The sequence below is a fragment of the Dipteris shenzhenensis genome, chromosome 8 (genome assembly GCF_047967505.1).
Source record: "Dipteris shenzhenensis isolate YYH24624 ecotype China chromosome 8, Dip_SZ_1.0, whole genome shotgun sequence".
NCBI lineage: Eukaryota > Viridiplantae > Streptophyta > Polypodiopsida > Gleicheniales > Dipteridaceae > Dipteris > Dipteris shenzhenensis.
Genome location: NC_141603.1, coordinates 27,304,593 through 27,314,958, shown reverse-complemented (window position 1 = coordinate 27,314,958; position 10,366 = coordinate 27,304,593). Strand labels below are relative to the sequence as shown.

Genomic DNA, 10,366 nt, shown 5'->3' with positions numbered 1-10,366 from the left:
CCTGCTCTACTCTGCTTTTCCAAACTTGTCTAGCTTTGTCGTTCTCTTTCTTTATGCTATGGTGAGTCTTTTTAGCCTTCATCGATTGCCGTTTTCAGGATTTTTTCATCATCTCATGTCTGTGAAGGTTTTTCATTTTCCGCTGCAGGATTCGCGCTCTTACCTGAAGAAAACAAGCGCCTAAGGATAGATTTCGGGCGCTGCACCGGGTGGTAAGGCGAACGATAACAAGCTGAAACAAGAGAAGCCGCCTAAGCAAGTACTTCTCGGACGCTGCACCGGGTGGTAAGGCGAATGATAACAAGCTGAAACAAGAGAAGCCGCCTGCCAACAATCTTCTTAGCGATGATAACAAGCTGAAACCCCAGAGAAGTCGCCTGCCAAAAGCAAGCACGTATTGAGAACGAGGGAGCGACCAAAGTGGCATTTCACGAAGATGATTTTAGCGACGCTGATGAACCTGCAACGGCAACTCCTTCTCCTGGGCACGGAAGGGAAAGAGGAAGGGGCAGGGGACGGGGCGTGTCTGCATCGCCGTCTGAGGAGAGCAGACCGGTAACTACTGGTGAGGATCGGGCAGAGGTGGAGCTGCCTTCTTTCAGTCGAGACGGGAACTACCTCACAAAGGACAAAAGGTTTTGCCTTGTGCCATCCCCCTGTACTCAATGTTTTCTTGACAAAGTTTATGATGAAGTTGCCTCATCTGTTTCTTCAGTTAGCTCAATGTGTTTTGAGTCAAATTTTGCTGAAATTTTGAACAGGACGTACCTGAAGGTGGAAGATTGTTTGGCAGGTTCAACGTTCGTCATCAGTGGAACTCTTGACAGGTTGGCCTAAAATTGTCATTCAGAGATTAGTCGGTTATGATGTTGGTCACTCGCTGTTATGCTGAGTGTTTATTTTACAGTTTGGAACGAGAAGAGGCAGAAGACCTCGTAAAGAGACACGGGGTCATGTGACAACCACTGTTAGCAAAAAAACAGTTAGTATCATTGCAAACAACGATTTCCTCTAAAATGCTCTAGCTCTAGATTTTGTGAAAGGTGACAGCAGCTTTGCCCCTGCTTATTTTGGGCATTTTTCAGAGTTATTTGCTTGCTGATGAGGATCGGAGGCCGCAAATCACAGAAAGCCAAAGATCTGGGGTTCGCACTGACTTTTTTCCTGATGTTGTAAAAGTGTTGGGTTGTGACTCGTGCAGCTAGATTGGCGCGCATCATTTATACTTACATGCAAAGTTGAGCAAGGCTTCTAAGGTAAATCGTGTTGCTTGTAATGTGTGACCTGGACAGAGTATCATTCCTCACCGAAGATGGACTATTTGACGTAATCTGCTCTTCAAAGCACCAGAAGCCCACTCCAAAGCAAGTAGAGACTACAACAACTGGAAAATGAGGTAACCGTGGCAGTCATTTATTTTGGTTTTGATCTCCAAGTTGCAAATCTCAGAATATGAGATCTGTAGAGGTTAGCCTATTGTCCATAGCTTTTGTTGTTTTCATCACACAGGTGTTACAAATAAGGACTCTCCTTATTTTTCAACTTCCATTTGCAGTTCAGGTCCAGGTTTGGGGTGGGGGGTATCTCCCCATCTTAACCCTTCTATCTTGTAACGTGTGTGATTATTGTGTGTGAACGTCCTTCATTGTAGAGGAAGTCCATCCCTTTGATTTAATTAGGCATTGTCAGTAATGGATTACAATTTTCAGTTTTGGCTATGTTTCTGTTGGAGGTCAACATCTCCTGATGTCACGTAGAGAGAGGGCCTTGCTTGTGGGTGTGCCCGCCCAGTGAGTGAGGGTAGTGTAGAGAGTGAGGGCCTGTGTTGTGGGTGTGCCCGCCCCCCGTGAGGATAGTCTAGGGTATGCTGGTCCCTACGTATGTGCTGTAGGGCTGCAGACAGTGGCAGCCTAATCAGTGTTAAGGGGCAGGAGGAGAGGCTCTCCCTTAGGGCTGACCTTGAGCCCTTCTTCTAGGGCTGTGTGGAGGCGGGACTGACGGCTATGGAGGCGCCTAGGGGGTCGGCCCTGAGCAGCCCCCTGTAGGGCTGCTACCAGGCCCTTTTATAGGGCAGAGGTGGGTCGGCCCACCCCCCCTTTGGGTTGGCCATGCTGGTCTGTGGGGTTGGCCACCTTGCAGGCTGGTCGGCCTGCCTGCCCTACCCGATTAGGGAATGGCTGGGGGGCTATATATAGGCCCCCCCCTCAGCCCTCTTTGCAGCATCTTGTGGAGCAGATCATTACTTGAGTGTGGAGCCTGGCAGAGGTGCAGAGCCAGCTCACAGTTTCACTTGAGGAGCAGGGTAGCGGAGCAGTTCATCCACTCCCTCGTGCTCCCAGTCATTTGGTTGTTGAGCTGTGTGTTCTGAGCTCTCGAGCAGCCCGTTGTTTCCGAGGTTTTCCCCTAGTTGTAGCGGGGTTTTCTCCAGAGATCACTTGCAGTTCTCTTGTGCCTCTCTCTCTCCTTTCTCTCCTTCTCAATGTGTGTGTGAGGCGTGCTATCTCTCTCTCTCTCTCTTGGTATCAGAGCCACGGTTGGCTTGAGACCCGAGGAGCGGAGGGAGAGTTGAGCCAACACACAGAGAGGAGGATTAGGGTGCTGTTCGGAGGTGACTTTGAGGAGGAGCGTGTGCGGGGAGTGGACTGTTCGGGTGACCAGCGAAGGGTGACTTTGAAGGGTGTTTTCAGATCAGAGAGGAGGTGTTCCTAAGGGACGGAAATCGAGGTGTGAAGGTACACTGGGCTGTCAGCCCCTTCATCCTCGTCTTCAACCTTCTTCTCTCTTCGACCCTCAGTTCCTTCTATCCCATCCATAGTTGCATCCGTATGCGTACGGACTTTTTCCTGTACGCGTTCTGTACGGCTTTCCGTACGAGTGTTTTTTTTGTGTGGTTTTTTTGTTTTTGGGGTGGTTTTGGTTGTTGTTGTTGTTGTTGTTGCGGGTTTTGTTTTTTGGGTGTGGTTTGGTTTTTTTGTTGTGTGTGTGTGGGGGGGGCCTTGGGGGGGGGGGTGGTTTTGTTTGGGAGGGGGGATCGATTTTGTGCCCAGCCAAAACCTTGGAAAACACATTTTTAGCACTATTTTGCTAATCCGTACTTTGTACACTATTGGCCAACTTTGGCTGTGGTTGGCCTCAAGGATGGTCTCAAGGAGGAGAAGGATGAGGAGGAGGAGGATGGCACTGATGCAGATGATGATGAGGATAAGGATGAGCAAGAGAATGAGGATGAGGTTGCAGGCTGCAGCTTGAGGCTTGAGCCTCATCGGTTGTGAATCGTGATGCATTTCAATTTTCAGCTTTATTTCCGGGCTGTGGCAGCCTTTTCTTCTATGATGTTTTGCCTTTGATGTTTTGGTGTAGTACCTACTTCCAAGTTTCTACTACCTACTACCTTTGATCATGATGTTTGGTGTAGTATTGATTTATCATTGACACTATGTATCAGAATCCAAATTCCAAATGACTCTAGTCTCTCGAGAAAGTTTGTAGGTCTATGTCAATGTAATGTGTACAATGCATATCTTTCTAAATGTTTTTGAGTAAAATTAGGGTCACGTATGTTTCAACCCTAGGGGCTGAACCATACTCCAATCATACTTCCATACTCGTATGACGTATGCGTATGGTAACGTATGGAAAAAACTATGATCCCATCCACCTTCTCTTTCAGTTCATCATCCTCTTCACTCCGACATGGCGACTTTGTCCGAGATGGCAGAGAACAAGACTGGAATTCCGGTGTTGCCCACGTTCCCGGTTGACCGGCAGTTGGATGGGCTCAACTATAGTGTCTGGTGGGGATGATGGAGTTTGGGACCGTGTTAATGCCAAGGTAAGATCATTTATATTTCTTAACTGTACTCCTCAGGTGATTAATCACGTGAAGCACATGTCAATGGCCAAAAGTATATGGGAGCATTTGGCATCCATCTATAATCAAATCTCTCCCATGAAGAGGGTCTCACTGGAGGTGCAGATGCGGTTGTTGGATCCCAAGAAGCCTTCATCGATGCGGGACCACATCAACAAGTTATAGGAACTTCAGCAGGAGATCCTCCAGGCAGGGAAGCAGATTTCATCAGAGGACATGGTCATTACTATCCCAGTTATCCTCTCAGTACGGGGCCTTCTGAGGGCTTGTGTTGTGGGTGTGCTCACCCCACCCCCCCGTGAGGATAGTCTAGGGTATCCTGGTCCCTACGTATTTGCTGTGGGACTGCAGACAGTGGCAGCCTGAAGAGTGTTGAGGGGCAGGAGGAGAGGCTCTCCGTTAGGGCTGACCTCGAGCCCTTTTTCTAGGGCTGTGTAGAGGTGGGGCTGACGGCTTTGGAGGCGTCTAGGAGGCAGGGCTGTCGGCTATGGAGGTGCCTAGGAGGCAGGGCTGTCGGCTATGGAGGCACCTAGGGGGTCGGCCCTGAGCAGCCCCCTGTAGGGCTGCTACGAGGCCCTTTTATAGGGCAGAGGTGGGTCAGCCCCAGCCCACCCCCCCTTTGAGTCGGCCATGCTGGTTTGTGGGGTCGGCACCTTGCAGGCTGGTCGGTCAGCCTGCTCTACCCGACTAGGGAGGGGCTGGGGGGCTATATATAGGTCCCCCCCTCACCCCTCTTTGCAGCATCTTGTGGAGCAGATCATCACTTGAGTGTGGAGCTTGGTAGAGGTGCAGAGCCATCTCACAGTATCACTTGAGGAGCAGGGTAGCGGAGCAGTTCATCCACTCCCTCGTGCTCCCAGTTATTTGGTTGTTGAGCTGTGTGTTCCGAGCTCTCGAGCAGCCGGTTGTTTCCGAGTTTTCCCCTAGTTGTAGCAGGGTTTTCTCCAGAGATCAATTGCGGTTCTCTTGTGCCTTTCTCTCTCCTTTCTCTCCTTCTCAGTGTGTGTGTGTGAGTCATGCTATCTCTCTCTCTCTCTCTCTCTCTCTCTTCCGTTCATTTCCGCTGCACTTCTCACAGTTTCAAAAGGGTGTCAAGTCAACAGGGGAATTTACACACCTCTATGCACTGTTGATGCCAGTTACCCTCTTTTGGTACTGGTATGAGGTTGCAATCCTCTAAGCTAGCCATCATGACATCTTGCTTGCTTCAACTTGCCAACTCTCTTGCTGTCTTTACAGGCACCAGCCCCATGTTGAGATAAATTCTTGGTCTCCATTTTCAAGCATTGCACACAATTTGAAATAGAGCTAGCCACAAATGATTACAGACAAAGTCAATGAGATAGAACAACAAGCCAGTCAAACCAGAGGGCTTTGTGTACTTGTCAACGGCATTGAAAGGGCTCATGTCTTCATCCTTGCCACTTGAAAGAAGCCGAGCCTTTACATCAGCAAATTTGACAATTTGAGTTCATAAATTGATGTATTGCAACTCATTTAGAGCCATTCTCATGTCCCAATCTACTTGCTCAGCAAGCTTTTCAAGAGCGGTCACAAATGATTGATGGGAAAAAGGTTAAGAAATAAAATTTTTTTCCCACCCTTCCCTCTCTCTCAAGAAATGCAAAAGCATCTCAATGAATGAATCACCTTGGCAACTTGCATGCCCTCAGCTTAAGCCACTTGATGAAGCCGTTTTGCCATCTAAGTTCCAAATCACAAGACACAATGATCATGAAAAAATTTAAGAGCTATCTTCTGTCTGGCAAAACAAGCATATGAAAGCGTGATGATGATATTAACTAATTCATCTTAAAGGGTTTCCACGATTATTTCCTATGTCAACAGAAGACCAACGTGTATTTTGTATATCCAAAGGCGCACATGGCTTGGAGAATATGAACTCATGCCTGTTTCTTGGTTGGTTTTCTGAAGTTCAGGTGTTGACAATAGTTCACTAGCCTCTTCAATTTCTGACTGTACTAGATTATTACAAATACAAATGATGGGTATTTTGCTCATTTTGATGCTAGCTATGAGGCCCGCAACTCCGCCTCTCTCTCCCCCAGACATCCCATCAACCTCGTCCATGATCAAAACTGCCTTTTTGTGCTTTGCGCTTCTGAAACACTCACCAAATCATAAATAGGCAAGAGACTTGGAAACCACCTCTCCTTAAAGCACGTGATGTTTTGAGCACTGAAGAAAACCATTAATATGAAGCAAATTACTTGTTCATGTCACCAATAGCAATAGATTCATTGCTAACAATCTCCATAATGGCATTAGCTGTACTTCCACCTATACCCTTTCGATCCTTCGCATCTGCCTTACCCCTATTGTCGCTTGCATTTACCTGCAACATGATTGGCTAGTGATAACCTTGACACATTGAACAACCTTAGAATTTCACATTTTCGATATGCTTCGAAGCACCCAAAAAGTGAGAGAGTGATGGAAACAAAACAAATGCACATAGAAGAGTAATTGCATACATAAGTAGATCAAATTAATTTCTTAAAAAAAAAAGTATAATCTTTGAGAGCCTCAAAAGATATATATATATATATATATATATATATAGAGAGAGAGAGAGAGAGAGAGAGAGAGAGAACGTTAAGTGGATGTCCACAAGCTACAATGCTTCAAGAGATTTTGGATTTTACATTTTTAGCATGGACCCACATCTCATTAGAAATTTATGGGAGTCATTTGACAGATGGAAAAACAAGAATTGTATAGATGATTTGATTCAGCTGGCATGATGTGTAGGAGACCCTGGCATCTAAATCTGGCTGTTGCTTATTTTATCCATGGAGCTTAACAACACAAAAGTGCATGCAAGAGGTACACAGCTGTTGGGGATGTCATAGTAGCTAGTCTTTGCTATGCGTGATGGAGTTTATGATTTTGAACCTTATGAGTGACTATCATGAGATTGAAACTGCACTATGTTGTGTCTTAAGAGGATGAGTTTGGGAATGTTCCTGGATTGATCTAGGTATATGCTTCTGCCATATTAGCGGACATGCAAATTTCACCTTGTGAAGTTTTCGTCCATGTTGCGGCTTGCTGGTATTGGGATAATTCTTTCTATCTTAAATGGTGCGTTGTCCCATTAACTAGATTTACATGCTCGTTTGGGAGAGACTAAAATGAAATCGTTTAGACTTCACAAGCAGTTGTAGCTTGAATGAAGAGATTTTGGACTACTTTTTGATTAGCTTTCTCCTCTAGTGCTAGCCTTCATCATGGCTGAGTCTGCCCTTCACCTTAGGAGTGCCGATAGAAACTCAGTACGAAGATTTTGTATAAACGGATGCTCAAGTATGTGTGGGTGTGTGGATTTGTATGTGTGAGAGCATATTTTTATACTATAGTCTACCCCCACTGTTGGGCACTGATGACGTCAGTGGGGATGTCATAGTAGCTAGTCCCTGCTATGTGTGATGGAGTTTATGGTTTTCAACCTTATGAGTGACTATCATGAGATTGAAACTGCACTATGTTGTGTTTTAAGAGGACGAGTTTGGGAATGTTCTTGGTGTTGAAAATGGGAGAGGGTGAGAGACACATGATTGGAGACAGGAGCTGAGGCACAATAGTTGATGTTGATAGTTTATTGAATCGTAGCAAGTACATGGCCTCATTTATAGGCTGGGCAAGCCTTATCTCCCCACACTGATACCTCATAGATGAGGTCACACACAAGAGAATCTAGATCCTATAATCTAGGTGATGAGGTGGCACAAGTGGCCTCAAGACTCTTCACACTCACACAACTGTAGGACACTCCTAGGACTCTAGGACCACACACACTAGGACTCCGATTCCAACAAACCCCCCTTCGGAGCTAGGGTGAGAAACTATGATATCATCCAGACTGTGCATCCGAGGCAATCTCAGAGGCTAATAGCTGAGTATAATTCAGAGGTTGAACCAAGCACTCTCATGGCTTAGGTGTCAACGTGATTAGAGACTCAAATCTGAGCATGGATGCATGACCAACTCATAGGTCTAGGGAGTACACCAACATCCTGGAACTCGGCCAGGCCTGATAAAGGAAAGACATAACAACCCCCCCTGTCTCCTAACTGGGTACATGGAAATAATGTTCTTTGGCTTGTACCTTTGCCATTTTCTTGAAGCAACGATCCTCTGGATGGCCAAGTTTCTGACAGTAATTACATTTAAGAGGTTTTCCGTTCTTCTTGGGCTTATTCTTGAGAAAGAATGCTTTGCCAGATTCGAAGGAAGATTCTGCTTTCTCTGTAAGCCTATGGTCCTCATCAATGAGATGAGCTACCATATCCTTAAAGCTCATATTGCGGCTGACTCTTAGGACAGCAAGGATCTCATTGTACTTGGAAATGTCTTCAATACTGGAGAGAAGTACAGCAACTTGATCATCATCTTCAACAATGGCTCGGATGGCAGATAATTGTTGGAGAATTGACCCAAGATTGCTCAAGTGTTCATTGAGGGTTTCAGTTTCCTTCATCTTGAGCTTGAAGAGTTTTTGTTTGAGAAATACTTTGGAATTATTGATCTTATTTCCAAACAAATTCTCTAACTTTTCCCAAACGTCGTTTGCTGTCTTCAATACTGGAGAGAAGTACAGCAACTTGATCATCATCTTCAACAATGGCTCGGATGGCAGATAATTGTTGGAGAATTGACCCAAGATTGCTCAAGTGTTCATTGAGGGTTTCAGTTTCCTTCATCTTGAGCTTGAAGAGTTTTTGTTTGAGAAATACTTTGGAATTATTGATCTTATTTCCAAACAAATTCTCTAACTTTTCCCAAACGTCGTTTGCTGTCTTATCAAAATCCACATGGTGGATAAGGTTGTCAGCTAAAGCTAGGCCAATGATAGCCATTGCTTTATCATTTTGGTTCTCCCACCGACCGATTCTAGCATCATCACCTTGGGGTTTTGGCTCCTTGCCATTGGTGATATTCCATATGCCTTCTCGCATAAGAAGAAGCTGGAGTTTTGTTTGCCAAGTTGGGAAATTGCTCCCTGAGAATTTCTCGATGAACGAGGAGTTTTTTATGCTATCCATTGGTGGGAAGGTCTTAGCTGTTATTACAGCCAGTGTCTAAATCCCTTACAATGTTTACTCAGATTTTAAAAAAGGCCCAAATTTTACATGGTGGAAGCTTCAATTATGCCAAAGGAAGACACAGAACAGAAAAGCCCTAAATTTTATGGTTAGGGTTGCTGCAAAATTAGGGTTTGCAGAAAATTGGGGCTTTTCTAAATTTCTGACAGAAGACTCTGCTCAGAGTCTTCAGTGGCATTACTCCCCCCCACCGTGGCTATTTGTGGAGTTATTTTAGCTCTGTTTTGGTCATAAACCAAGGAAATTGTAGTCCTTCTTTCCTAGTATTTTAATCCTTGTTGCAATAAGTATAAATGAGGGCAAAAGTATAATTTATCGAGTGAAAATTGAGCAAAAGAGATTACAATGTACATCTACGTCCAATAACAAGTTATATAAAAAGTATCAACTTATACCGAGCCGGTTGGGAACCCTCACATCATGAAAACACCCAAAAAATTCGAGAAGTTGAGCATAAATTGTAAAGGGGCGAAAATTAGGGTTTCGGGCAGTAAATTGGTCACGAACAGGACCTGTGTCAGTCAAAATGACGACTGAATTGCTGGGCTGCTACTGCATCAAGGCATCCTCAAGAGACAGGGAGGTAGCAAGGAATCAATGAGCCGAATTATGGACAACAGATCGTGAGGTTTATGGGCCCACCACGCTTCGGCTGCGTTGACGTGCGAGTCGATGGCCACGGCCCTCAGGTCGTCAATCGCCGGTACATTCGAGACGCCGCCAAGTCATCGCCTTGTTACAAGACCAGAGCTGTCGCAGGTCTAGCTACGTGGGCAGTAGGAGAAGTTGCGTGGGCAACCAGAAGCAGCGTGGGTGTATGGGCACTTGGAAGGCTCGAGCAGGTAGAAGCTCCGCAGTATGGCGGGCAGAATGGCGCACAAGCGCGCGTGGGCAGAATGGCGCTAGGGAAAATAGCGGAGAGGCGGCAACAGCAAGGCGTGAGCAGATTGCGAGGGAAGCCGACTCAGATCTGGCGTGGCAGCGCAGGTGTGGCAGCGCAGATGTGGCAACGAGGGAGGACAAAGTGCTTGTAAACTCTAAAATTAAAGTTTTTTTGTTGAATTTTATGTTCAAATAACTCATGTATTAAGTATCAGGCGTCATGTGTCATGCAACTCATTAAGTTTTTTTGATCAAAGAGATATTTTCCCATTGGTCAAAGATACTTAACTCCGCTTAAGTAAGCCTAACCTTGGTTAGGGAGACTTGGTTTAGGCCAAGAGGGTTGACTACGGTTAACGAGAACAATTCAGAGTTGACTTCAGTTAGAGAGTGTTGGCTTCGGCCAAGAAGGTTTGGCTTTAGCCAAGGAGGGCTGACTCCGGTCAACCAAGTTATTTCGACTCCGGTGGGAGAGCTTTGATTTGGC

At 45.7% G+C, this 10,366-nt stretch overlaps 1 long non-coding RNA gene across 1 annotated transcript; it reads left to right on the top strand.

The window, feature by feature from the left end:
- The first annotated feature begins 527 nt into the window (after positions 1–527).
- Positions 528–6,716, top strand: LOC147899339 (uncharacterized). The gene is made up of 6 exons (XR_015541391.1): positions 528–635; positions 762–827; positions 908–982; positions 1,086–1,145; positions 1,293–1,396; positions 6,644–6,716. It is a non-coding gene; the product is annotated as an uncharacterized LOC147899339 (long non-coding RNA).
- The last annotated feature ends 3,650 nt before the right edge of the window (positions 6,717–10,366 follow it).